Source organism: Myotis daubentonii, chromosome X, assembly GCF_963259705.1.
Source record: "Myotis daubentonii chromosome X, mMyoDau2.1, whole genome shotgun sequence".
Classification (NCBI taxonomy): Eukaryota; Metazoa; Chordata; class Mammalia; order Chiroptera; family Vespertilionidae; genus Myotis; species Myotis daubentonii.
Window position 1 is genome coordinate 38,276,994 of NC_081861.1, and position 27,597 is coordinate 38,304,590.

Consider the following 27,597-nt stretch of genomic DNA (forward strand, 5'->3'; position numbering starts at 1 on the left):
GAAAAGAGAAAGTACAATTTCTAAATAATAAGCTCAAGACTGAATTTGTTAAATGGATATCAAGCAGATCTTTTCAAAATAAAGAGAATAAGAAAATGAATTCATTGAATAATTGAAATTGAAACCTGCATTTTAAGGGGGTTGTTATCTATTTGTAAATATTAATGTGTTACAATGAGCTCTCCAAGATTTGTGTTCAAGGTAAGAGAAAGACACAAAAGATGGGTGTCTTGCCTTAGCCAGTTTGGCTTGCTGGATAGAGTGTCGGCCTGGGGACTGAAGGGTCCTGGGTTCAATTCCGGCCAAGGGCACATGCCCGGGTTGTGGGCTCAATCCCCAGTGGGGGGCATGCAGTAGGCAGCCAATCAATGATTCTCTCTCATCATTAATGTTTCTATCTCTTTCTCCCTCTTCCTTCCTCTCTGAAATCAATAAAAATTAAAAATATATTTTAAAAAAAGATGGGTGTCTCAGGGTGAGAGATTGAATGAAGTGACTTGTGATGAGGGTATACAGGTAGAAAATGAATAAAAGTCACCTCAGTTTTCTCTTCGAGTTAACATTACTAACTTACCTCTTAAGTAGGCTATGTTATTTTTTAAAAAAATCTTTCAAATTATAAAATTAATAGGATTTTGTGCAACAGTGCTGAGAGGAAAATATTAAAAGAAATTCAAAACATTTATAATCTCACTACCCAGAGATCATCAGGATTAAAATTTTGATGATTTCCCTTAATCTCTATTTTTGAATTTCAGTTCTTTTTCCCTGATGCAGTGAGTGGTAACCATGATGCTGCCCAGTGACTCTCTTCTGAAAAGTTTGACTATTCTAAGGAGAGCAGCCTATGGTTAGATGGTGGAGGACAAAAAAAGGAAAAAAGAAAAAAAAATCAAGATTAAGGCCAAAGCTATGATCTAGTTTGGATTAACATGGTACTCTAATCCACTGGTTCTCAAAGTGTTGTCCCTGGACCAGCAGCATAGTAAAACTTGTTAGAAATCCAAAGCTTTAGGCCCACCCAAGCAATATAGAATTAGTAACCCTAGGTGTGGAGCCCAGTAACTTGTGATTTAACAAACTCTTAAGGAGATACCAATACATGGTTAAGTTTTAGCACCACTACTGTAAGAAAATTTGACACCTATAAATGCACAGAGTGAGAATAATAGCACTTAACTATGTTCCAAGTATTATATTAAACACTTAAAATAATGTCATTTATTCTTACACATACATATGAGGTAAGTACTATTATTTCCGTTTTACAAATGACAAACTAAAGCCCTAGCCAGTTTGGCTCAGTGGATAGAGTGTTGGCCTACAGACCAAAGGGTCCCGGGTTTGATTCCAGTCAAGGGCATATACCTTGGTTTCAGGCTCCTCCCTGGTCCAGGCCCTGGTCAGGGCTGGAGCAGGAGGCAACCAATTGATGTGTTCCTCTCACATCAATGTTTCTCTCTGTCTTTCCCTCTCTTCCACTCTCCCTAAAAATCAATGGAAAATTATCCTTGGGTGAGGATTAACAACAACAACAAAAACACGACAAAACAACAACAAAAATTATGAACTAAAGTAACTTGCCCAAGGTTACACAGATAATAAATGGTAGGGTCATGTTAAAAAAAATTTGTCTGTTTTCAGAAACCCTGTTTTTAACCACCACAATATATTACTTTCTATCTTAGAATACTAAGGCAAAACTAACTCAAACATTACTATTTACAACATTATGTAAAAATAAATACACTGATCTCAAAAATAATTCTCTCACCACATGGTATCCTCCATAATCAAAACTGGGGGGGGGATTGTTTATTCTTTTGTTCTCTGATTAATCAAGACATCTCCTATCTCTTTTACCTCAAACTTACTGAACACAATAAAAATAAATTTCACTATAGTAGTTAAACTTTGGAGCCAGTGGCTCTGCAATTCTTTGTTAAATTATTTATTTTCAGTAAATCCTCATTAAAATTGGATAATAATGGTATCTAGTTATAAATAAATTGGTTATGAGGATTAAATTATGTTGTGTAGTGTGTGTATGAGAGAGAGAGAGAGAGAGAGAGAGAGAGAGAGAGAGAGAGAGAGAGAGAGAAGTGAAAGTATGTGCAGTTGTTATGGCATTTAGATCTTAAGGAATGTCTAAATTTTTGCTCTGCTTATGAAGAAGCTCATCGGTGTTCTCTATGTGGAAGATGTTTGGAAGAATTTGGAAATATGAACACTGCCTATTAAAATTCAGTCTCTAGCCATCCAAGTCTAGTACTTCATATTTAACTGAAAATAAAGATTGCTGCATTTTCTTAATTGGGTTATTAAAATCATTTTTATTATTTTCATAGAAAATTACACAAGTCAGCTAACTATAGAAGAATTTCATTATGAGATGATTAACAGGAAGGTTATAGTGCAGGGAAATTCTAATGTCTAGGCAAAGGTTTACCTTAATTTTTAAGTTCATGAGTGCTTCTGCAAAGCCCTCCTCACCTTTCTAAGAATTTCTAATTCCTGAGCACTGAGATTCTAACAGTCTGGTACTTTTTTTATATCCTCGTTTATATTGATTATATATGTTAGATTTAACTTTTCAAACACATTAAACAACTTTACAGAGGATGGACCTTTTCATATATAGCACAGTATTAAACATATTTTCATAAATAGTCATCATTAAGCCCAGATTATATATATATATATATATATATATATATATATATACATATATATATATATATATATATATAGAGAGAGAGAGAGAGAGAGAGAGAGAGAGAGAGAGATATTCACTACAGTGATGTTTGTAAACGCAAAATTTAGGATTAAGTCTAAATGTCCATCAATAGGATAGATTTGTCTAAGATCTATTATGTAGTCTTATCTGTAGTATGGATTACATGCCATGGAGACTGAATATGTTAATCAGCCTGGCACAGTGTTTGGATAAGCAATGTCACTTTATGTCTCTATGACAGTGATGGCGAACCTATGACACGCGTGTCAGAGGTGACATGCGAACTCATTGTTTTGGTTGATTTTTCTTTGTTAAATGGCATTTAAATATATAAAATAAATATCAAAAATATAAGTCTTTGTTTTACTATGGTTGAAAATATCGAGAAATTTCTATATGTGACACGGCACCAGAGTTAAGTTAGGGTTTTTCAAAATGCTGACACGCCGAGCTCAAAAGGCTCGCCATAACTGCTCTATGACTATTTCCCATGCTTTTGTACCTGACCAACTGCTCCTTTTGATTGATGCAGCCTTTATTTTAACTTATAGCAATACTTTCATTTGGATTATATATCAAGTCCTGCTGCTACAGAAGCCATTCATTTTCCTTAAAGGTGATATTGCATCTCTTTTGTACTCCCTGTATGGTGACTTCACATTTAAACTCCCAGTAACTTCTAATTTCTTAGGGGTGAACTTCATTGTTTCCCCCCACACACACATACTGACTGTTTATACATGAAGGTATCATAGTATGTAGGTTTTTATAACTACACATGGGTATTTTCAAAATTGGCTCACCTGCAAACATTTGCAGTCACCCCAATATTTTTCTGTATATAAAGCCTTTGTTATAAATTTCCTTATATAGGGGTAAAAGGAACATTGTTCACCAACTATTTCTGGAGTCAAGCATAAGTAAATGAGAATCAATTCCTGCCCTGACTGGTTTGGCTCAGTGGATATAGTGTCGGCCTGCGGACTGAAGGGTCCCAGGTTTAATTCCAGTCAAGGGCATGTACCTTGGTTGCGGGTACATCCCTAGTGGGGGGTGTGCAGGAGGCAGCTGATTGATGTTTCTCTCTCATCAATGTTTCTAACTCTCTATCCCTCTCCCTTCCTCTCTGTAAAAAATCAAAATATATTTTTTAAAAAAGAGAGAATCAATTCCTTTTGTTTGCCACTATATTACAAATTATCTACATATGTAAAATAACTACTATATGTCACTATGCTTTATACTTAAGCAAATCATTATGCTGCAAAGTGAACATATTATTCCCATTATGAATATGAGGCTTAGATAGAGATAAATATTGAGGCTTGGACAGATTCAGTAACTTTCCTAGAGTGATACACTAGACCACAACTGGCAAAGGCAGGGGTAAACCCAGTTGGGCTGATTCTATGTTCTTTTCAGTATACCATATAGCATTTGTATTCATGCTCTTATTTCCACTTACACAAGGAAGTTATTGATAGTATCATTAAATCAGCATTTGGAGTTAAATCAGACTTGAATTTAGGTATCAATTTTTCCAACATTAGAAGGGAGATAATAATAGTATCTATCTCTAGTATTGTCATGGGAATTAAGTGAGGTAACTAATATATATATAGTTCAGTGCCTGAAATACAGGCGTTCATTTGTTTTTTTAATATATATTTTTATTGACTTTTAGAGAGAGAGGAAGGGAGAGGGAGAGAGAGAAACATGGATGTGAGAGCAATGCATTCATTGGCTGCCTCCTGCACGCCCCCTACTGGGTATCAAGCCTGAAATCTGGGTAGGTGCCCTGATCTACAATTGAACCAGAAACCTTTCAGTGCTCAGGACAGTGCACAACAGCCAGAGTGGGCATTATTTAATGGCTTTATATATTAGCTAGAGGCCTGGTGCACAGATTCATGCACAGGGGAAGAGGGTGTCCCTCAGCTTGGCCTGCACCCTCTCACAATCCAATACCCCTCAGGGGGATATAGCAGTGTGCCAAGTGGCAGGCAGCCAGGGAGTAGCCTGAGCTGGGGCCGGGCACCATGCCACTCATGCTCATCCCAGCAGAGTCAGAGTTGAGAGAGGCTTCCACCACCACAGCTGCACTCACCAGCCATGAGCCTGGCTTCTGGCTGAGCGGCACTCCTCCTTATGGGAGCTCACTGACCACCAGGGTGGTCAATGCACATCATAGCAATGGGTCGACCAGTTTTTCTGGTCATTCTGGTCATTCAGTTGTAATGGTCGCTTAGACTTTTATATATATAGATTTGTTATTCCCCCCTTTTAATCAAAAAGAGAAAAAAGTAGTACAATCTCTTTACATTATTCATTTAGTTGGATTGCTGGGTTGATCACTTTTCTCCTTTGGATGTTACTGTGTATTATTTTCTTTTCTCATGCCTTAATGAAATCACATTGGAATTTTCTATTTCTAAAATAACCACTGATTTAGCAAGTAAGTAATAATCAGTCTTCTACTCCATATACTCAATGTCTATATCCTACTTAGAATAGGCACTTATCACATACTAAAGTACCTTCTATTGAAATTACCTGTGTTTGTTTCATTTCTCCTGTAATTAACTCAAGGCCAGGGACTCACCTTTTTTTGTCCCAAAGTATCTAAAAAAGTGCCCAAGTATATCATATTAATTTTAAATATATACTAAATAGACTAATAGAATGCAAATCTGGGTCACCTCAAATTCATTTTGAATACATTTTAGAATTTGGCAAGATATTTAGGTCTGTTTTCTTGCAAAACATTGTTCAAAATGTGTTGCTATATACAATTTAACTGATTCAAATAAAGGTATTTATTGCTTATCTATATAAATTAAATTATTTGTTTTATGGTGTGTACAGTCTTAAACCCTATGGAACAAACTGTTACACCACTGTGAAAGATTTTTCCAAAGTGAGTAATAAAAGATAAAAATATATGTAAGTGGGAGGACATAACATTAAAGGTAAGTATCCATTCCTAGGGCTCTGCATCCAATTTCTAAATGATCAAGACTCTTTATCTTTCCCTGTTGCTCAATGAGATAAAATAATACTGATTTTAGAGTCAGAAAACATGGTTTAAATTCAAGTATGGCTTTGCTTCAGCCACATTACTTCAATGCACCTCAGTTTCCCTGTGGTACTATCTAGTTTGCAGATGGTTGTAAGACTTGAGATAACACAGGTATTTAGCCTTGTATAAATGAAGCACCCATTAAATTATAAAAATTATTGTTACTAGGATATTCATATGTAAACTAGATAGTAAAGAGTTTAAATTCAAACCATTTGTCTTATGTGTGAGCTGTTTTGGTAAATTATTTGAAGGCAGAACAAATTGAAACTAAGGATTAAATGAGAAGGATTATATATGGATTCCAATTATCCTTATCTTTTGGTTCTTCCATAATCCTTCCCCATTATTTTCAGTTAATTGGGCTTTCCTCTATCCCCAAATTTCCCAAGAAATAGTTTGTTTCATGAATAAATGTGAAATCTTCTTCAATAATATTATAAAATGCAGTTTTTACCAAATACAGTAGCAGTTTTCATGGGTAAAATAGAATCATTTTCTCATTTAAAATATGTAGAATTATACATTGGAGTTGGAGTTAAACTTTGATCTATATTTTTCATTTTATATTTACTGTTCTCTTTGAAATAGCAGAGATGGTAGAAAAATGTACTGCATGAACAACCAAATAATATATGGAGAGCTGCTTTTGTTTCTAAAATGACTGAGTCATTGCTACAATTTCAGACTTGATGTCCAAATCAGGCCTTTTATTTTTTATTCCACACCACTGCAATGAATTGTAATGGTTATTTGCTCACAATTGCATGTGTACCCTCTACTCATATATATTTATCATTCTTAATGTAAATTCACCACCAGGGCTATAGATTATGGCTTTGTGCTATGCACTTACAGAAAAACTAATGAAAAGGGATAAATTATAGAGGAAGAAACTACTGGCTACTAATATGATTCCCAATACCAGGGTCCCTGAAATTCTTTAACATGTATCAAAACTACTTCTAGTGGTTACAGCATCAGCAGGAAAAATGAAAAAAAAGTAATGAACATGAATTGAAAAGAAACTTACTTTTGCTTTTTTCATATAATAACGTGGTAATACAGAGAAATATATGAAATAGGTAAATTGCTAGTTTGTTGTAAATACAAGGTTATATATTGCTATATTGTTGTACTGAATAGAATGGAGTAGAAAGCTTTACCACTCTAGGGTATTGGGAGAGATGTAGTTATATGAAGCACAAAGATATCTGCAGAGACTTCTCCCTTGAAAGAACTTCCTCTCTCCTAAGTGCCCAGAATCTACAAATATTAAGTTGTCTTTATATAATTTGATGGCATCAGAAGTCTTCTGCCCCAGACGTTTATTTCCCTTTTAAGAACCAGAAATCTTCACATTACTCACCCCTTTGGATAGACTTTATAAAGAGTTCTGGTGACCATAATTTTATCATCTGAATGGGCAATAGCTTAAACATAATGGCCTACGAACTACATAAGCCCTACAGATGGTATTTTCATTGACCAGAAAGCAATTAAACATCTACATTTAAACATGTAGAGTTTTCAATAAGCATATATATTCTTTTGAAAATTCGTGAAATCTAACACAACTAAACTCAAACTTTCCTATACAGAGAACAATGACTCTAACTCATTGTATCTCTGAATTTTAGTTTCCTCATCTGAAAAATGAAGATAATGACATCTGGGTCAGAAAAGTGTTATTAGGATTAAATGAGATAAACATAGAGCTTAATACATATTAAGCACTTGATAAATGATAATAATTATGAGTATCATTGATTAGTGGCTATTCCCTATAGACAGGACATATTCCCTGCAATTTGGCACCAACCCTTTGGCACCAGATTTTTCTACCAATACAAATGATGAACATTAGTTGCCATTTTATCACATTTGCACTTTCTTCCTTATAATATTTCTGTTTTTCAAAATGAGTGAAAAACTGAGAGGACTTGCATATTTCAAGAAAAAGAGGAAAAAACACACACAAAAAATTACATCTTTCAATACTTCAAACACGGCCTGATTTCTAAGCAAGGTGGATCTTGTCTACCATTAAAAGTGATAATTTAACTAAAGTCCCCCCACCCCCAGTTTGGAAGTATGCTTTCTTTCACAATCAGTGTTTCAAACTGGTCTTTCTTAGTTTCAATTTTCAAGACTTCAAAAAGCTTCCAAGATATCTGAGTAGTGCATTTAAAACAAAGTTGACATACTTTCATTTCAAAAATCTGGAGTCAAGATGTGTTTTGATAATCACTAATTTTTGGTAATCACTAATGCACATACATTATATGTCTGTCTAAGAAATAGCCATAAATGCCTACTTTATGCAAGATGTACTCAGAACTGTGGACGAAATGACAGTGAATAATAACGGTGTCTGAATATTCTGGTTAATTGAGAATAACCTTGAAGGTCATTAAACATTTACTCCAACTCTTTACTATGCTGAATACAATGGATTTTGCTCTACATGATCAAATATATTAAACAAAAGTGTAAAAATTACTGGGTTTCACTTTACTATTTTAACATTCTTGCCAATTTCTAAATTCTCTTACATTAGTTGTTACGTTTATAACAATCAGCAGAATCTTAGCTATGGCTACTTTGGGTAAATATTTGTATTTCTTATCGTTTATTTGATAATGTGTTCTACTTCAGGCTGTTTTTTGGTATCCGTGGTGGTGACAAAAATTCATCTCTCTCAAAGATGACGCATTTAAATCAGTTTGGTTTTGAGTTGATAAAGGATAAACTGCTCAAAATTTTAATACCAAGTAGGATGCATTTACCTGTGGTCTCTTGGATGAAAGATAATTTGAATATGAGACCTCACCCCATGCTCCTCGGGAACATGGAAAGCCCATCCCATTGGTAGCTATAATTTCTGTTTTATATACACGTGCACAACTCAAGGAACATGCCAAAATTATTCAATTTTTTAAAAGCAGAATCTTCAACAATGGGATTTTGGTTAATCCCTTCACCTTTTTTACCCAGCAAAAATAAAAATAAAAAGGGATTTGGAAAAGAATGTGCCAGTGGGCACTGCAATTTCTCCCTCTGCTTCACCTGCTACATCTAAACACCAGTGTTTTATGAATTGTACCTCCTAAATACCTTTGGAATACATTATGCATCCAGTCTTTCCCCACTCAAAACTACATTTCAACTGCAGCGGGAAGGTCGGGGAGGGTTGGGGGGCAGGAGGGAGGGGGTAAGAGATCAACCAAAGGACTTGTATGCATGCATATAAGCATAACCAATGGACATAAGACACGGGGGGATTGTCAAGGGCGGGGGGGAAAAAAGGACACATATGTAATACCCTTTGTAATACTTTAAGGAATAAAAAATAAATAAATAAATAAATAAATAAATAAATAAATAAATAAAATAAAAAAACTACATTTCATATTGCAGCATCATTGATCTTTCTAAATAAAGCACAATTCTGATTATGCTTCCCTGTGCCATGCCTTCAGGCTTCCCATTGCCTGCTAAGTTAAGTTCAAATGTTTTAACAAGGCATGCAAGTGCAAGTGTCATCTCTTGTCAGTAACCACCCCCTCCTTATGCAGTTATATTTCATATTCTAATTATAGCAAACTGCTTACAACTTCATACATATTTATTTCCTTTTATATCCAGAATTTAGCACACACTAATCCCTCTGCCATGTACACCCTGTAACATCATACCCAGAGTTTTCTAATGTTACTCATTCTTCAGATTTCAGCTAAAACAGCCTTCCTCCAGGAAGCCTACTCTGATTTTCAAAGACTGTGTTAAGTATCCCTCCATCATTTTACCAGAGCACATTTTTTAAAAAAAGTCTTTATTGTTGAAAGTATTACATGTCTCCTTTTGCCCCCATTAACCTCTCCCAGCTTACTCCCACCCTCCAGCACAAGCCCTCATCCCCCCACTGTCTGTGTCCATCAGAGAACTTTTTAATGCCTTGATTATACTACTTAATTTTAAATGTTTGTTTATTTGTCTAGTTTTTAACTGGACTGTAAGCTCCATGAAAAATTTTACCTTCCTGATTATTATATTCTCAATCCCTAGCATAATGGTTCCAAATAACTTTGTTAAGTAAACAGGCCTCCTATCCTATAGCCACAGATTTTTTTTTTTACTTCAGAGAATCAATGGCTAGGTAATCAGCCTAAAAATGGGCGAGTTTTGAAGTTTGGAGGAAGGGGACTGACACTTGGGTTGCCTGTTATAATTAGAAACTAAATCTATAAAGTGATATGCCATATAAAGTGCTCTCTCTTCTGAGATTTTCTTATGTTAGCAGTACAGGGCACTCACAGAAGCTTTACAATTTCAGTGGTTCCTCCTCCCCTTTATTACTAATTAAAATCATCCTGCCAAGGCAGAGAATCATCTTTATGAAATATAGAAAAGAAAGAAAAAGTTATATTAATGAATAATCACTAAACCAGATTACAATCTTCATCATATTCAATCTGCTAGGAGATTACAAAGACAGAAAGAAATTCCACCCTACATATCACCAAGCAGTTTCCATTTATGACATACATGTTCTCAAGATTAATTATAACTTGTCCTCCCATAAGAGAACTTTACAACACTATTTGTTATGCATTTTTCATAGTCCATCACAAATTCACCTGACATTGATATAGCCATTTGTGTTAGCTAATTGTCTGTGTTTGAAGGAAAAATAAAACTTTTATCCCAAGGACAAGCATCTGGTTATGACTCAAGGCAAGGCATTCCCACAGTGACAGGAAAATAGAGGCACCATATTCCTTGATGTTTATATTTCAAAGAGATGGCCCTCATACCCTTAAGAAAAACTCTTGGCTGTGTGTTTACCAGAGGAAAGGAGGGGTGGGGGAGTTGGAGAGAGTAAAGGGAGGGGTAAATGGTGATGGGAGGAGACTCAACGTGTGGTGGTGAACACACAATATAATGCACAGCCATCCCAGGAGCAGTAGCCATGTGAACAGCCCACCCCCATTTGAGGAGCAGTAGCCAGTGAGCAGCCCACCCCTGTCTGAGGAGCGGTAACCACATGAACAGCCTGCCCCGTCAGAGGAGCAGCCCACCCCTGTACAAGGAGCAGCAGCCCTGCGAGAAGCCTGCTCCCATCTGAGGAGCAGCAGCTGCAAAAGCAGCACACCCCTGTATGAGGAGGGGCAGCCTGCCCCCAACAGCCAGAGGAGCCACCACTGCTGTGATCAGCACCCACCAGAGGAGCTGCTGCCAACTGAGGAGCAGCTGCTTCCACAACCACCAGAGGTGCAGCTGCCACCTGAGGAGCTGCTGCCACCCAAGTAGCAGCCCCTGCATGACTCAGCACCTAGATCCTGTGGTGAGAGCAAAAATGGGGAGACAAAGAAACCCCCAAAAGAAAGAAAAGGAGAAATCACCAGAAAAGCAGCTAAGTGAAACAGAGGCAGGCAATATGTCAGAAAAAAAGAATTCAGACTAAGGATTATACAGTTTATAAACCCAATGGAAGAAAAAATCAACAACTTATGTAAGAATCAAGAAGAAATAAAAAGTGATATAGCAGCAATAAAAAATACCATGGAAAGTTTCAATAGTAGACTAGGAGAAGTGGAGGACCAAATTAGTGAATTAGAAGACAGGGAAGCAAAACACATCCAAACTGAACAGCAATTAGAGAAAAATAAAATAAAAGATAGGAGGAGAGCCTAAGGGAGCTTTGTGACAACGTGAAATGAAGCAACATATGAATAATAGGGGTGCACGAACGACAAAAAGAGGAACAAGGATTAGAAAATCTATTTGAAGAAATAATGTCAGAAAACTTCCCTGAGGTGGGGAAAAATAGTCACACAAGCACAGAGAGTTCTAAACAAGATAAACCCAAATAGACCCACACCAAGACACATCATAATTACAATGGACAATGTTCAGAACAAAGAGAAAATCTTAAAGGCTGCAAGAGAGGGACTGAATGTTACATACAAGGGATCTCTCATTAGATTATCAAATGTTTTCTCAACAGAAACACATCAGGCCAGAAAGGAACGAAATGAAATATATAAAGTGATGAAAAGCAAGGGACTGAATCCATGAATACTATACCCAGCAAGGCTATTAATTCAAAATTGAAGGTGAAATCAAGGTCTTCACAAACACAAAAAGAATAAAAGAGTTTACTATGACCAAGCCAGCAATGCAAGAAATGCTAAAGGGACTGCTGTAAAAAGAAGAAATGAAAAAGGAAGAAGGAACACAGGCACAAAAAATAAAAAATGGCTACAAACAAGTACTGATCAATAATAACTTTATATGTAAATGGACTAAATGCTCCATTCAAAAAGAAATCTAGTGGCTGAATGGATAAAAAAACATGAGCCATATAAATGCTATCTACAAGAGAACCACCTCAGGAAAAGGGACTCACACAGACTGAAAGGGAAGGATTGGAAAAATATCTTTCAGGCAAATGGAAATGAAAAAAAGCTGGGGTAGCAATACATATATCTGACAAAATAGACCTCAAAGTGAAGGTCATAACAAGAGATAATGCCACTTCATAATACTAAAGGAATCAATACAACAAGAGGATAAAGCCTTGGTAAACATATTTTCACCCAATGCAGGAGCATCCAAATACATAAAAAAACTCCTGGAAGATATCAGGGGAGAAATTGACAACAATAAAATCATAGTAGGGAACTTTAATACCGCCACTGACATCACTGGATAAACACTCTAGACCAGCTGTGGGCAAACTATGGCCCGCTGGCCGGATCCAGCCTGTATGAAATGAATAAAACCAAAAAAAAAAAAAGACCGTACTCTTTCATGTAATGATGGTTACTTTGAATTTATATTAGTTCACACAAACACTCCATCCATGCTTTGTTCCGGCCCTCCGGTCCAGTTTAAGAACCCATTGTGGCCCTTGAGTCAAAAAGTTTGCCCACCCCTGCTCTACACAAAAAAATCAGCAAAGGAACAGGGATACTAAATGACTCACTAGATCAGAGAGACTTAAAAGACATCTTCAGAACATTTCACCCCAAAGTTACAGAATATACGTTCTCCTCAAGTGAACATGGGACATTTTCAAAGATAGAGCACATATTGGGACACAGTCAATGTCTTTCCAAATTCAAGAAGACTGAAATCATATCACACATCTTCTCAGATCACAATGGCATACATAATATTAGAAACAAACTACAGTAAAAACAATAAGAAAATTGAAACACTTGGAATCTGGATAGAATGCTATTTAACAATGATTGGGTTACAAAAGAGATCAAAGAAGAAATTAAAAACATCATGGAAACAAATGACAATGAAAACACAACAATCCAAAATCTATTGGACATAGTGGAAGAAATCCTGAGAGGGAAGTTTATAGCTCTTCAGGCCTACCTCAAAAAACAAGAATAAATGATAAAAAAATCATCTAACTCTACAACTTAAAGAATTAGAAAGAGAGCAACAAGAAAAGCCCAGATTGAGCAGAAGGAAGGAGATAATAAAGATCTGAGCAGAAATAAATGACATAGAGACCAAAAAACAATACAAAAGATCAATGAAATCAGATCTGGCCTTTTGAAAGGATAAACAAGATGGATGAAGCTCTAGTCAGGCTCACCAAGAAGCAAAGAGAGAGGACTCAAATAAACAAAATCAGAAATGAAAGAGGCGAAATAACAACAGACTCCACAGAACTATAAAAGATTTTTTAAAAAAAAAATACTATGAACAACTCTATTCCAACAAACTAGACAACCTAGAGGAAATGGACATATTCTTAGAAATATACAACCTTCCAAAACTCAATCAGGAAGAATCTAAAAATATTAAAAGGCTGATAGCTAGAGGAAATTGAAGCAGTCATCAAAAAGCTTCCAGAAAGCAAAAGCCTGGGGCCAGACAGCTTCACAGAGGAGTTTTACCAAACATTCAAGGAAGAACTAAAACCTATCCTCCTCAGACTATTCCAAAAAATTAAAGAGGAAGGAACACCTCTAAGTTCATTCTAAGAAGCCAGCATCACCCTAATACCAAAACCAGATTCAGTGAAATCCCCATCAAAATAGCAATGGTATATTTCACAGACTTAGAAAGAACTCTCCAAAAATTCATCTAGAATAAAAAATACCCTGAATAGCTGCAGCAATCCTGAGAAAGAAGAATAAAGTTGGAGGGATCTCAATACCAGATATCAAGCTGAATTTCAAAGCCACTTTTCTCAAAACTGCCTGGTACTGTCACAAGAACAGACATATAGACCAATGGAATAGAATAGAGAACCCAGAAATCACCCCAAACCACAATGCTCAATTAATATTTGACAAAGGAGGCAAGAACATACAATGGAGTCCACATGATCTCACTCATTCATGGACAATAGAGACCATTATAAACTTTTGAACAATAATAGATACAGAGGCAGAGCTGCCTCAAACAGATTGTCAAACTGCAGCGGGAAGGCCGGGGAGGGTTGGGGGGCAGGAGGTAGTGGGGTAAGAGATCAACTAAAGGACTTGTATGCATGCATATAAGCATAACCAATGGACATAAGACACTGGGTGATAGGGGAGGCTAGGGGACTGTCTAGGGCGGGGGGATAAAATGGATACATATGTAATACCCTTTGTAATACTTTAAGCAATAAAAAAAAAATTAAAAAAAAAGACAGTCTCTTCAATAAATTGTGTTGGGAAATTGGACAGATACATGCAAAAAAGTGAAACTAGACCACCAACTTACACCATACACAAAAATAAACTCAAAATGGATAAGACTTAAACAAAATATGGGAAACCATAAAAATACTAGAGGAATCCACAGGCAGCAAAATCTCAGACATATGCTGAAGCAATTTCTTCACTGATACAGATCCTAGAACAATGGAAACTAAAGAGAAAATAAACAAATGGGACTACATCAAAATAAATTGCTTCTGAACATCAAAAGATACCATCAACAAAGCAACAAGAGAAGCCCACTGCATGGGAGAACATATTTGCCAATGTTATCACACATAAATATTTAATCTCCAACATTTACAGGGAACTCATACAAGTTAACTAAAGGAAGATAAACAACCCGATCAAAAAATGGGCAACGGACCTAAATAGATACTTTTCTAAAGAGGACATAAGGAAGGACAAGAGACATATGAAAACATGATCAAAGTCACTAATCATCTGAAAGGTGCAAATCAAAATGACAATCCGGTACCATCTCTCACCTGTCAGAATGGCTATCAACAACAAATAAACAAATAAGTGCTGGTGAGGATGCAGATAAAAAGGAACCCTCATGCACTGCTGGTGAGAATGCAGACTGGTGCGACCACTGTGGAGAACAGTATGGATTTTTCTCAAAAAACAAAAAATGGAACTCCCATTTGACCCAGTGATTCCACTTCTAGAAATATATCCCAAGAAATCAGAAATACTAATCAGAAAGAATACATGCACCCTTATGTTAATAGCAGTACAATTTACCATAGCTAAGATTTGTAAACAGCCTAAGTTCCCATCAGCAGATGAATGGATTAGAAAACTATGGTACATCTACACAATGGAATACTACATTGTGGTAAAAAAGAAGGAATTCTTCCCATTTGCAACAGCATGGATGGAACTGGAGAACATTATGCTAAGTCAGGGAAAGATAAATATCAGATGAGGTTACTCATTTGTGGAATATAATGAATAACATAAACTGATGAACAAAAACAGATCCAGAGACAGAGAAGCATCACTCAGACCATCAAACCTCAGAGGGTAGGTAGGGGAGGGTGGGGGTAAGGGGGAGAGATCAACCAAAGGACTTTTATGCATATATACTAGAGGCCCAGTGCACGAAATTTGTGCACGGGGGGGTGGTTGTCCATCAGCCCGACCTGCACCCTCTCCAATCCAGGAGCCCTTAGGGGATGTCCTACTGATGGCTTAGGCCCAATCCTGTGGTTCTCTGCTCTCTGTGGGGCCTGCCTGCTCCAGATCACAGTGATGGGCAAGCAGGCCTTGCTGGGTGCTGTCTTATGGTCTGCTTGCCTGCTTGCAGGTCACCAAAGCAACGGCCAAGCAGGGCCTGCTAGGTGCTGCTTGCGGGCTGAGCTTGTCTGCTCTCGGGTCACTTTGGTGATGGCCAAGCAGGCCCTGCTGGGAACTGCCTGCGGTTCGCGCTTGCCTGCTTGCTAGTCACTGCAGCAACAGCCAAGCAGGCCTTGCTGTGTGCTTCCTGCGGGCTGTGTTTGCCTCCTGGGCTTGCGTTGTTGGGGCGATGCCGCCAGTGGCCCACCCTGGCCACTATGGGAGCCTCCATCTTTGTCTCTAAGTGACAGTTAATTTGCATATTACTATTTTATTAGGTAGGATAAGCCTAACCAATGCACACAGACACCAGGGGGGTGAGGGCATAAGTGGGGGGTGTGGGTGGACATGGAGGAGATAAGGGCACATATGTAATACCTTAATCAATCAAGAAAAAATAAGAAATACATTACACAGATGATGTACTACAGAATTATATACCTGAAACCTATATAATTTTATTAACCAATGGCACCCCAATAAATTCAATTTAAAAGAAAAACACTCCTGCATTGTAAACCTGGAAAGAGGCTTGCCAAGACTTTAAACAGATCTCCAGAGATATCAAAGGGTGAGAAGAAGGATTCACAGACAGGTTTCTTACAGAAATGTACTGATAAAAGGAGGGGGGGAAGATCACTGTCCTTCTTGGCAGCAGGAAAAAATCATCTTTAAAAAATTCATCCTTACATCAGTCAGCTCAAATAGACTTGGTACATCCTTGATATGCAGGCCTCCCTAATAGAACACATTTTCTCTTTCACAATCCATGCACCTCACATTATAGAATAAATGTATTGAGAAGCTATATCCATAGCTTTATATCTCCCAGATTATCTTGCTGCTAGAGGCCTTTCCCTTGAACTCAAGATGTACAGAAGATGTATCAGAATATTTTAAGATTAGTAATGCCTGAATATTGGCCAATCAGAAGAGATACCAACCTGTAGCCCTTACAGGTATGCTGTATATATGCACCTGTCTATTCAAAATTTCCACTAAATAACTAATAGGCATCTTAATCCTAATGTGTCTGAAAAATTCCATCCCTGAGCTGCTAGTACCATAGTCTCCCCTGTATCAGTAAAAGGTGACTCCATTCTTTCCCTTGTGGTTCGCATTGATACAATTTATGACAGTGACCTTAACCTTAATCTAGAAGGTCTGTGGGAGGAACTAGGGCCTATGGGAGGAGCTATTACATTGTCATTGTGAGAGAACTACAGGAAGACTCTATGTTGTAACATAGTATTATCGTTACAACATAGCTCTATGGTTATAACCGCCCCTAGCCTTAACTTTCTCTTCCCCTCTATAAAGTATTTCTTCCATCTTTGGACAGTTCATTGTGTGCACATGACTTGCCATGGTCATGGAACACCTAATCAACTTTTCTTTTATGGACAACCACATCCAGTTTGTCATGAAAGTTGTTTCCTCAAATTTAAAAGTATGTCCGCAAAACTAAATATTACTTATGCCCTTGACTTTTAAGACAATTTAAAACTATCATTATGTTTTGCCTGGAATATTGTAAAAGCACACAAACCCATCTCCCTGCCTCCCACTTTGTGCCCTTACATACTCTTCTCCATACAAAAGCCAAAATGTGTCTTAAAAATCTTGTCAGATAATGTTTTTCTTCTGTTCAAATCTTAAATGACTTTCCATTTCACTAGAGTATAAGTAAAAATCTACACAATGGCTTACAAGGATACTCAAGGCCTCCTGCTACTTCCATCACCTCATTTCCTGGGACTGCCCTTGCTGTTCCACTGCACTGCTAGTACATTTGCACATGATGTTCCTAACACATACTGGCAATGCTCTGGCCTTGAGGTCTTTGAAATGGCTATTTCTTCTGTCTTAAACTTTAATTCCCCAGCAACTTAGCATGGCTTTTCCCTTCACTTCCTTTGCCATTTTTTGGAAGTATTTTAAAAATATATTTTATTGTATAATATTCACTATATGAAAGTGTACAATTAAATGGTTTTTAAGATATTCACAGTGTTGCACAATCTTATAATTAGAAAATTTTCATGAGCTCAAAAGATACTCTGTACTCATTAAACAGTCACTTCCTCATTACCCCCATCTTTTCAGCCCCTAGCAACCATTAATTTACTTTCTCTCTCTGTAGATTTGGCTTTTCTGGTCATTTCATAAAAATGTGCCTGGCTTCTTTTATTTAGCATCATGTTTTTGAGGTTCACCAATGCTGTAGCATGTAAAGTACTTTCTGTTTATGGGTAAAACATTTTATTGTATGGATACACTATAATTTGTCTATGTATTTGTTAGCTTATTGTTGGAGAGGAACATTAACCTTTAAGTATTAAAAGTATAAATTCAACATCAGTGTACCCACAGTTTTAATTAGTAATGTCACAGGATTATACATGGTGTGAACAATATGCCATGTAGATATTGTAAATTGTCAGCAAGTGGCTTTTTAATAAAGTTATTCTAACTCTTGTTTTATTAAATATGCAAACATAGTATTTTCATCAATATTTTACCTCTGAGAACTTGTATTTGGGATGGGGTAAGCCAAATACCCCCAGAACAATAATGGAGTTTTCAGTCTGGCCTGAAAGAGTAGCCCATTGTATTTATAACTACAGATCTGATCTGGAATAAGAGAACACCGAACATCACCCTCAGGAATTCAACCATCACAGAAACAGCTGTGCCACAGTATGTTTTTTTTCTGTTCAAGATGCTATTCAGTGAGGCATTCAATCCTATAACAGACTTGTGTGCTATGCTCAAAGATGGCTGGAATATTCTGAGAGATATTTGTGACATCATAACTCTCAGGCTTCCACCAACCAGCACAGTACTCAGGGCCTGTGGCCTTTACTGTTGAAGAATGAGCTTCAGCCTGGAAATGGCCCTGGCCTCCTACTGTTTCTTTTCACTTCCAGAGGAAGTCTGGCTGCCTTTAGATCTGAAGTAACCCCACTTGGCCAAATTTGCTTAGACTCTGGCCAAATAAAAATTTGTCTTGTGGTCTTTAAAATTAATCTAATTCACATACTATAAAGGTTACCACTTAAAATATATAGTTTAGTAGATTTTAATATATTCATTAGGTTGTACAATCATCATCATTATCTACATTCAGAACATTTTCATCATCCCACAAAGAAACCCAATGCACAGAAATGGTAATTCCCACTCTCCCTCCTCAGACCCTGACAACCACTAATCAATCTTATGTCTCTATGGGTTTTCCTATTCTATAAAATTCATATAAATAATATGCACTCTGTATCCTTTTGTGTTTTGTTTCCTTCATTTATCATGTCTTTGAAGTTGATTTATGTTGTGTTTCATAATTTATTCCTTTCTATGGCGTAACTAGAGGCCCAGTGCATGGATTCATGTACCAGTGAGGTCCCTTGCCTGGCCTGTGCCCTCTTGAAATCTGAGACCCGTCGGGGGATGATGGAGAGCAGGTTTCAGCCTGATCCTAACATGCCAGGCTGAAGGACCCCACCAGTACACAAATCCGTGCACCGGGCTGGTTTTGGCTAGATCTCCACAAGCCAGGCTAGGGACTCCACCGGGCCTCTGGTATGCATATAAGATCTTTGGTTAATCTCTTCCAGCCCCCCTGACCCCCTTCCCTCTGAGATTCATCAGTCTGTTCCATGTTTCCATGGTGGTCACTGTGCATCATAGCTCTTGTCGAATGGTCAAACGGTTGAATGGTTGAATAGTTGCTTAGGCATATATATATATATATATATATATATATATATATATATATATCTCCTATCTAATAAAAGAGAAACATGGTAATTGGCGTACGACTGCTACCCTTCCCATTGGCTAATCAGGGCAATATACAAATTAACTGCCAGCCAAGATGGCGGCCGGCAGCCAGGCAGCTTGAAACTAACATGAGGCTTGCTTGCTTCAGCGAGGGAGGACTCCAACGTTCCCCGCCTGCCACTGAAGGCCTCTGAGCTGCAACTCTAAGCAACTATGTAACAAATATATAAGCTAAACAAAACCCCAGAAACCTGCTTTAGTCCGCTGGGCTTCAGCCAGCAGGATCGCAACATTGTAAGCAAAGGCCAGAAACCTACTTTCAGCAGCGGAGGCCTAAGAGCTGGAGCCAAGCCTCAAAGTTAAAGCTGGCCCAGAATAAAAAAAAAAGGGGAAAAAAAGGAGCAGTTGGGAGCTTCAGTCACCCTCAGCCCCTCACCCAGACTGGCCAGGCACCCCAGTGGGGACCCCCACCCTGAAGGATGTGTGACCAGCTGCAAACAGCCTTCATCTCCTCACCCAGGCTGGCCAGGCACCCCAGTGGGGACCCCCACCCTGATCCAGGACACCCTTCAGGGCAAACCAGCCAGCACCCACCTGTGCACCAGGCCTCTAACCTATATAGTAAAAGGGTAATATGACTCCCAGCACCGGGATCAGCAGAGCCACGAGGACTCCCGGCACTGGGATCAGCATGACAGGGTGCAGCGCCCAAACCCCCTGATCGCCCTGTGGCTCTGTGTGTGACAGGGGGCGTGGCCACACCCTCCCTATCCACCCTGCTATGTTTGTGACAGGGGGAGGCGCCCCAACCCCCTGATCAGCCCTGCTCTGTGCCTGATATGGGGGAGCTCCCCAACCCCCTGATCACCCTGTGGCTTTGTGTGTGACAGGGTGTGGCGCCCCAAGCCCCTGATTGGCCCTGCTTTGTGTGTGACAGGGTGCGGCGCCCCAACCACCGCCCCCCCCCACGGGCCCTGCTCTGTGTGTGATGGGGTAGAGCCATAACCTCCCCATCGGCCCTGCCCTGAGTGTGAGAGTGGCAGCGCCCCAACCCCCTGATAGACCCTGCTCTGTGGGTGATAGAGGGCGGTGCCCCAACCCCCTGATGGGGCCTGCTCTGTGTGTGAAAGGGGGCAGCGCCCCAACCCCCTGATTGGCCCTGCTCTGTGCGTGACAGGGTACAGAGCCCCAACCCCCCTGATGGGCCCTGCTCTGTGCGTGACAGGGTACAGAGCCCCAACCCCCTGATGGGCCCTGCTCTGTGCGTGACAGGTGGGAGCTCTCCAACCCCCTGATAGACCCTGCTCTGTGCGTGACAGGGTACGGAGCCCCAACCCCTCTGATGGGCCCTGCTCTGTGCGTGACAGGGGGTGGCGCCGCAACCTCCCCATCGACCCTGCCTTGAGTGTGACAGGGGATGGTACCCCAACCCCCAAATCGGCCCTACCCTGAGCGTGACTGAGGGTGGCATCACAACCTCCTGATCGCCCTGCTCTGTGCATGACAGGGGGTGGCGCCCCAACTCCCCAATTGGCCCTGTTCTGAGCCCGACCAGGGGCTGCACCTAGGGATTTGGCCTGCCCTCTGCCACCCGGGAGCAGGCCTAAGCCAGCAGGTCGTTATCTCCCGAGGGGTCCCAGACTGCGAGAGGGCACAGGCCAGGCTGAGGGACCCCCCTCCATCCCGAGTGCACAAATTTTTGTGCACCGGGCCTCTAGTATATATCTCTATCTCTATCTCTATCTCTATCTCTATCTCTATCTCTATCTCTATCTATATCTATATAGATATAGATCTCTCTCTCTCTCTCTCTCTCTCTCTCTATATATATATATATATATATATATAAAATATTATGTCATATAGATATATAACATTCTGTTTACCCATTCATCCATTGATGAAAATTTGGATTGCTCCAACATTTGAATATTATAAATAATACTGCTATGAACAATGTTATAGAACTTTTTGTGTAGACATACCCTCATCTTTTTAAAAATCTAATATTCCCTTCTGATCCATGCTTGCTCTAACTATCCTATTTAACTTGATAACATCCCTCCTCTGTCATGACATTCTCTATTCCTACTCTCTGGGCTACTTTTCTCCTTGATATTTGCAGTAATTCACTCATTGTTCATCTTTCTCCACTGTAATGCAAACTATATGGGGGTAGAGAATCTTGTCTATTTTATTTCATGCTGCATTCATAGTGCTAGAAAAGGGCCTTACACACAGAAGATATTCAACATGTATTTGCTGACATTTTCTGGGCCTTTTGCTAATTCCTTGAAATCACTATATTCTCTCCTAAGTAAAACAGAGGATCTAGGAGTAACACTGTGGGAGAGATGGGAGAAGAACACATATTATCAAACTTCTTAAAGAAAAAGGTGTGATAGAACTGTCAAAATTATATGAGTTATATAACATGGAAGTTAAACATATAGACTGCAGAATCCCTATTCTGCTGCTTTTTAGCTGTATGATCTTGAATAAGTTAGTCTCTTTACCCTAGCTTTCTCATGTGTAAAGGGGGCAATAATTAATTATACCTACCTCATGGAGTTGTTTTGATAATATATATGTTAAGTATTGTGAAGAATTTATGATAGTGTCTGGTACCTAGTAATTAATTATTATCATCACCACAACATAAAATTTAAAACAACTCATATCAACTTGATGGCATAGAAATTACAAAATTTCTATCAATGTAAAAATAAAGAAAAATCATTCATACTTTGATATCACCCAACTTACGGGGCCATATCAATAAAATATCAATAACAATTATATGAACTAACATTTAATGAGAGGCATCACAATATGTTAACTAGGAGAACAGTCTCTAGAGTCACACTGCCTGAACTCAAATCCTTATTATACTGCTTAGTTGCTGTGTGACCTTGGGCAAGTTACTTAACCTCTCTGTGCCTCATTTTCTATACAATGGGTATAATAATTGTACATAGTGCATTAAATTGCTGTTGAAAATTAAGGAAGATTATATAAGTAATGAGCTTAGTTCAGTGCCTGACCACCAGTAAGTGCTCTCTATAATTTATCACTACTGAGCACTATGTGTCATGCAATATGCATGGCGACCTCCACCAAACTACATCCAAGTAAACCAAATCACTCCCAACCACTTTATCTATGTTGTGCCTATAATAGAGAGGTTTACGTCACAGTGAATTTTTGTCTATCTTCTTTATTCAACTGGGTCTCATTAAAGGCCGATAATTCTTTAATTTCTATATCTCAAGTATCTAGGAATTGCCTAGATTATAATATTGATTGTACCTAGGATTTGGTAAATAATTGATAAATGCTTGTGGATGGAAGAAAAGGAGTACAGAAGTTGAGAGGCCCCAATCAACCAAACTGATGTTGTCCTTCTATCCCAGAGCCTATAATTTCTCAATTTATTTTTTATTTTATAATTTGTTTATTTTTATTGAATTTATTGTCATTACATTGTTCAATAAAATTATATAGATTTCAAGTGTAAAATTCTACAATACATAATCTGCATATTGCATAGTATGCTCACCATCCAAAGTCTAGTCTCCTTCTGTAACCATTTATACCCCATTTACCTTCTTCCACCTTCCCCCATGCCCCCTTCCATCTGATAATCATGATATTGCTGTCTGTGTCCATGAGGATTTTTTTTTTGCTTAATCCCTTCACCTATTTCACCCAGCCATCCAGCCCTATTTCTCTCTGACAGCTGTCAGTCTGTTCTCTATATCTATAAGTCTGTTTCTATTTTATTAATTTATTTTGTTCATTAGATTCCACATATAGTTAAATGATATGGTATTTGTCTTTTTCTTACTGGCTTATTTCACTTAGAATAATATTCTCTAGGACCTAGGTCCATCCAAAACATGCTGTCCCAAAAGGTATGATTCCCTTTTTATGGATAAGTAGTATTCCATCATGTAGATGTACAACAGCTTCTTTATTCACTCATCTACTGATGGGCACTTGGTCTATTTTAAGATCTTGGCTATTGTAAATAATGCTGCAATGAACATAGGGATGCATATATTATTTCAAATTAGTGTTTTGGGTTTTATCGGATAAATTCTCAGAAGTGGAATCACTGGGTCATAAGGCAGTTACATTTTTAATTATTTGAGGAAACTCCAAACTGTTTTTCCACAGTAGCTACACCATTGTGCATTCCCACTAACACTTGTCATTGGTGGATTTATTGATGATAGCCATTCTGACAGGCGGGAGGCGATGTTTTTTACATATGCCTTCTGACTCATGTGACTCTCCATGTTCTGCTGTCTTGAGCTTCTAGGCTTAAAGCCTAACAAAGGAAGCAGAGAGATCTCAGAGGCTCCTATAGTTAGCCATATATGTGCCCAGAATGGTTAGCATGTGATGTGTAAGTTTCGCATCAATAATTTCATACCTCTAACACTGTTTTTATGAATAGCTTAATAAGCACAACTTCAGTTTTCAGTAAACTCATAAATATCTACACTGATTCTAATAAATTACTTCACTAGGAAATAGGTTTTAAATTTTCAGGAGACAACTGATTTCTATGATAAAGGAGTAATGAAGTAAAACAGGTTAACTCAGTCAGAGTCTTTGCAAAACAGCATGATAGGGCAAGCTTAATTTTCACATGATGGACTCAGGACTATCAGAGAGTCCTTTTGTTTAATATATTGTATTGATTTTTTACGGAGAGGAAGGGAGAGGGATAGAGAGTCAGAAACATTGATGGGAGAGAAACATCAATCAGCTGCCTCCTGCACATTTTCTACTGGGGATGTTCCCACACCAAGGTACATGCCCTTGACTGGAATCAAACCTGGGACCTTTCAGTCCACAGGCCGACGCTCTATCCACTGAATCAAACCAGTTAGGGCTATCAGAGTCTTAAATCTTTTATTCATATTTATGATTTTACATTTGAAATGGGCTTTCGTTATCAAAATTGTCATTTCCACAGAAAATTGAGTATCACAAGTCAGCCAAAGAAAATTTTCATCATCTTCTGAAGTTTCCTTCCCAAATTTGATATAGATTCTAAATAGCTGGTAAGTCATCTAAAATTTTAGTTAATACTAAAATACATAATCCAGAGATTTAAGTTTCTCAATTCTCATGAAAAAAAAGTTGGCTATGAGAAAATATTAATGATCAGTAAATTATTTAAATTCCAAGTCTCCAATTGAACTTTTGTTATTTTGATGGAGTAAGAGAAACAGAAGAAAATGATTCTTTAACTTGATCCCCAGAAATGATATTCACCAATCCCCAATATTGGTGAAGAAATGCCAGGGCATCTGCCCTTGATATAAAAAGCAAACAAAATGCAAAAACAAAAACATGCATTTTTCCATGTTTGACTATAATTTCCCAAACCTTCAATGAAGTGCAAATAGTGATTGAATAGTTTCAGGATAGCAAATAACAGAGTTTCCGAGTTAGTAGTGTCAAACTACCAATAGGAAGTAATGTATAAACTCACTGGATACCCTCAGAAATGCTGAGAATTAACTATTCCAAAGATCTATTGAATTTCTGATTTCACCATTATTACCTTTGATTTCTGAGTTCACCATTACCAATCCCTTCCCGATTAAACTTTTTTATTCTATAAGGTCCAACTCAATTGCCACCAATACATGTAATATAAGGTAGAAAGTGTAAGAGGCTGTGAAATGGTACAGGAAACATATTGTGGAATTCTAAATTAAAAAAAAAAAAAGGACAATTGGGTTAAGGTAGTAACTGCTAGGTTTCTCCAGTGTAGTTACATGCCAAAGAGCTTCCTTTTATTCTTCCATCCAAAGGAGTATCTCTTAATGGGTTGACCAGTGGCTGGAGTATAAAAAACAAAAATGGGTATCTAAACTAAAGCACAGGCTCTCCTCTAATGGAGATAGAGGTTTGGCTATTTTTAAAAAATTCTTTATTGTTTAAAGTATTACGTATAGCATTATATGTCTCCTTTTTCCCCCATTGAGCTCTCCCCAACTGTTCCCACCACCCAGCACATGCCCTCACCCCTCTACTGTCTGTGTCCATTGGTTATGCTTATATGCATGCAAACAAGTCTTTGGTTGATCTCTTACCCCCCTCCCCTGCATTCCCTCTGAGGTTTGACAGTCTGTTCTATGCTTCTATATCTCTGAATCTATTTTTGTTCATCAGTTTATGTTGTTCATTGTATTCCACAAATGAGTGCGATCTCGTGATATTTATCTTTATCCAACTGCTTATTTCGCTTAGCATAATGTTCTCCAGGGCTATCCATGCTGTTGAAAATGATAAGAATTCCTTCTTTTATACATCAGCTTAGTATTCCATTGTGTAGATGTGCCACCATTTCTAATCCACTCATCTGCTGATGGGCACATAGGCTGTTTCCAAATCTTAGCTATTGTAAATTGTGCTACTATGAACATATATAAAAGGTGAATATATCCTTTCTGATTAGTGTTCCTGATTTCTTGGGATATAGCCCTAGAAGTGGGATTATTGAGTCAAATGGGAGTTGCATCTTTAATTTTTTGAGGAAACTCTGTACTGTTTTCCACAGTGGCTGCACCAGTCTGCATACCCACTAGCAGTGCACGAGTGTTCTTTTTTCTCCACATCCTTGGCAGCACTTGTCATTTGTTGAACTGTTGTTGATAGGCATCTGACAGATGTGAGATGGTACTTCATTGTCATTTCAATTTGCATCTCTCGGATGATTAGTGACTTTGAGCATGTTTTCATATGTCTCTTGCCCTTCTGTATGTCCTCTTTTGAAAGTGTCTATTTAGGTCCCTTGCCCACTTTTTCATTGGATTGTTCATCTTCATTTTCTTAAGTTGTATGAGTTCCTGATACATTTTGGAGAGTAAACCCTTATCTTAAAAACCATTGGCAAATACGTTCTCCCATGCAGTGGGCTTTCTTGTTGTTTTGTTGATGGTTTTTTTTGCTGTGCAAAAGCTTTTTATTTTGATGTAGTCCCATTTGTTAATTTTATCCTTAGTCTCCATTGTCCTAGGGGCTGTATCGGTAAAGATATTGCTACAACATATGTCTGATATTTTGCTGCCTATGGATTCTTCTAAGATTTTTATGGGTTCCCGTATTACCTTTAAGTCCTTTATCCATTTTGAGTTTATTTTTGTGTATGGTGTAAGTTGGTGGTCTACTTTCATTATTTTTTATGTATCAGCCCAATTTTCTCAGCATCATTTGTTGAAGAGACTATCTTGACTCCATTGTATGTTCTTGCCTCCTTTCTCAAATAGTAAATTGAACATAATGGCTTGGGTCAATTCTGGGTTCTCTGTTCTGTTTCATTGGTCTATATGCTGTTCTTGTGACAGTACCAGACAGGTTTGAGAACAGAGGCTTTGTAATATACATTGATATCTGGTATTGTGATCCCTCCAACTTTGTTCTTCTTTCTCCGGACTTCTGCAGCTATTTAGGGTCTTTTTTTTTTATTCCATATGAATTTTTGGAAAGTTTGTTCTAGGTCTGTGAAATATGCTGTTGGTATTTTAATGGGGATTGCATTAAATCCATAGATTTCTTTGTGTAATATGGACATTTTAAAGATGTTGCTTCTACCAATCCACAAACAAGGTATTGCTGTTACATTTATTTATGTCTTCCTCTAACTGTATTTTAAATATCTTGTAGTTTTTCTGAGTAGAGGTCTTTTACCTCGTTAGTTAAGTTTATTCCTAGGTATATTATTTTTTTTGTTGCAGTAGTAAATGGGTTTGTTTTCTTAGTTTCTCTTTCTGTGAGTCCATTATTGGTGTATAAAAAAACATAGATTTCTGGATGTTAATTTTGTATCCTGCTACATGGCCAAATTCATTTATTAAGTCTAGTCATTTTTTTTGAGTCTTTAGGGTTTTCTATGT

At 38.0% G+C, this 27,597-nt stretch overlaps 1 long non-coding RNA gene across 1 annotated transcript in view; it reads right to left on the reverse strand.

Annotated features, from left to right (window-relative positions):
* LOC132223884 (uncharacterized) overlaps positions 1-27,597 on the reverse strand; it is a 298,474-nt gene that overhangs the window by 222,656 nt on the left and 48,221 nt on the right. The window contains exon 2 of the long non-coding RNA XR_009450546.1: positions 15,275-15,370. This is a non-coding gene — a long non-coding RNA (uncharacterized LOC132223884). The remainder of the gene's footprint in view (positions 1-15,274; positions 15,371-27,597) is intronic.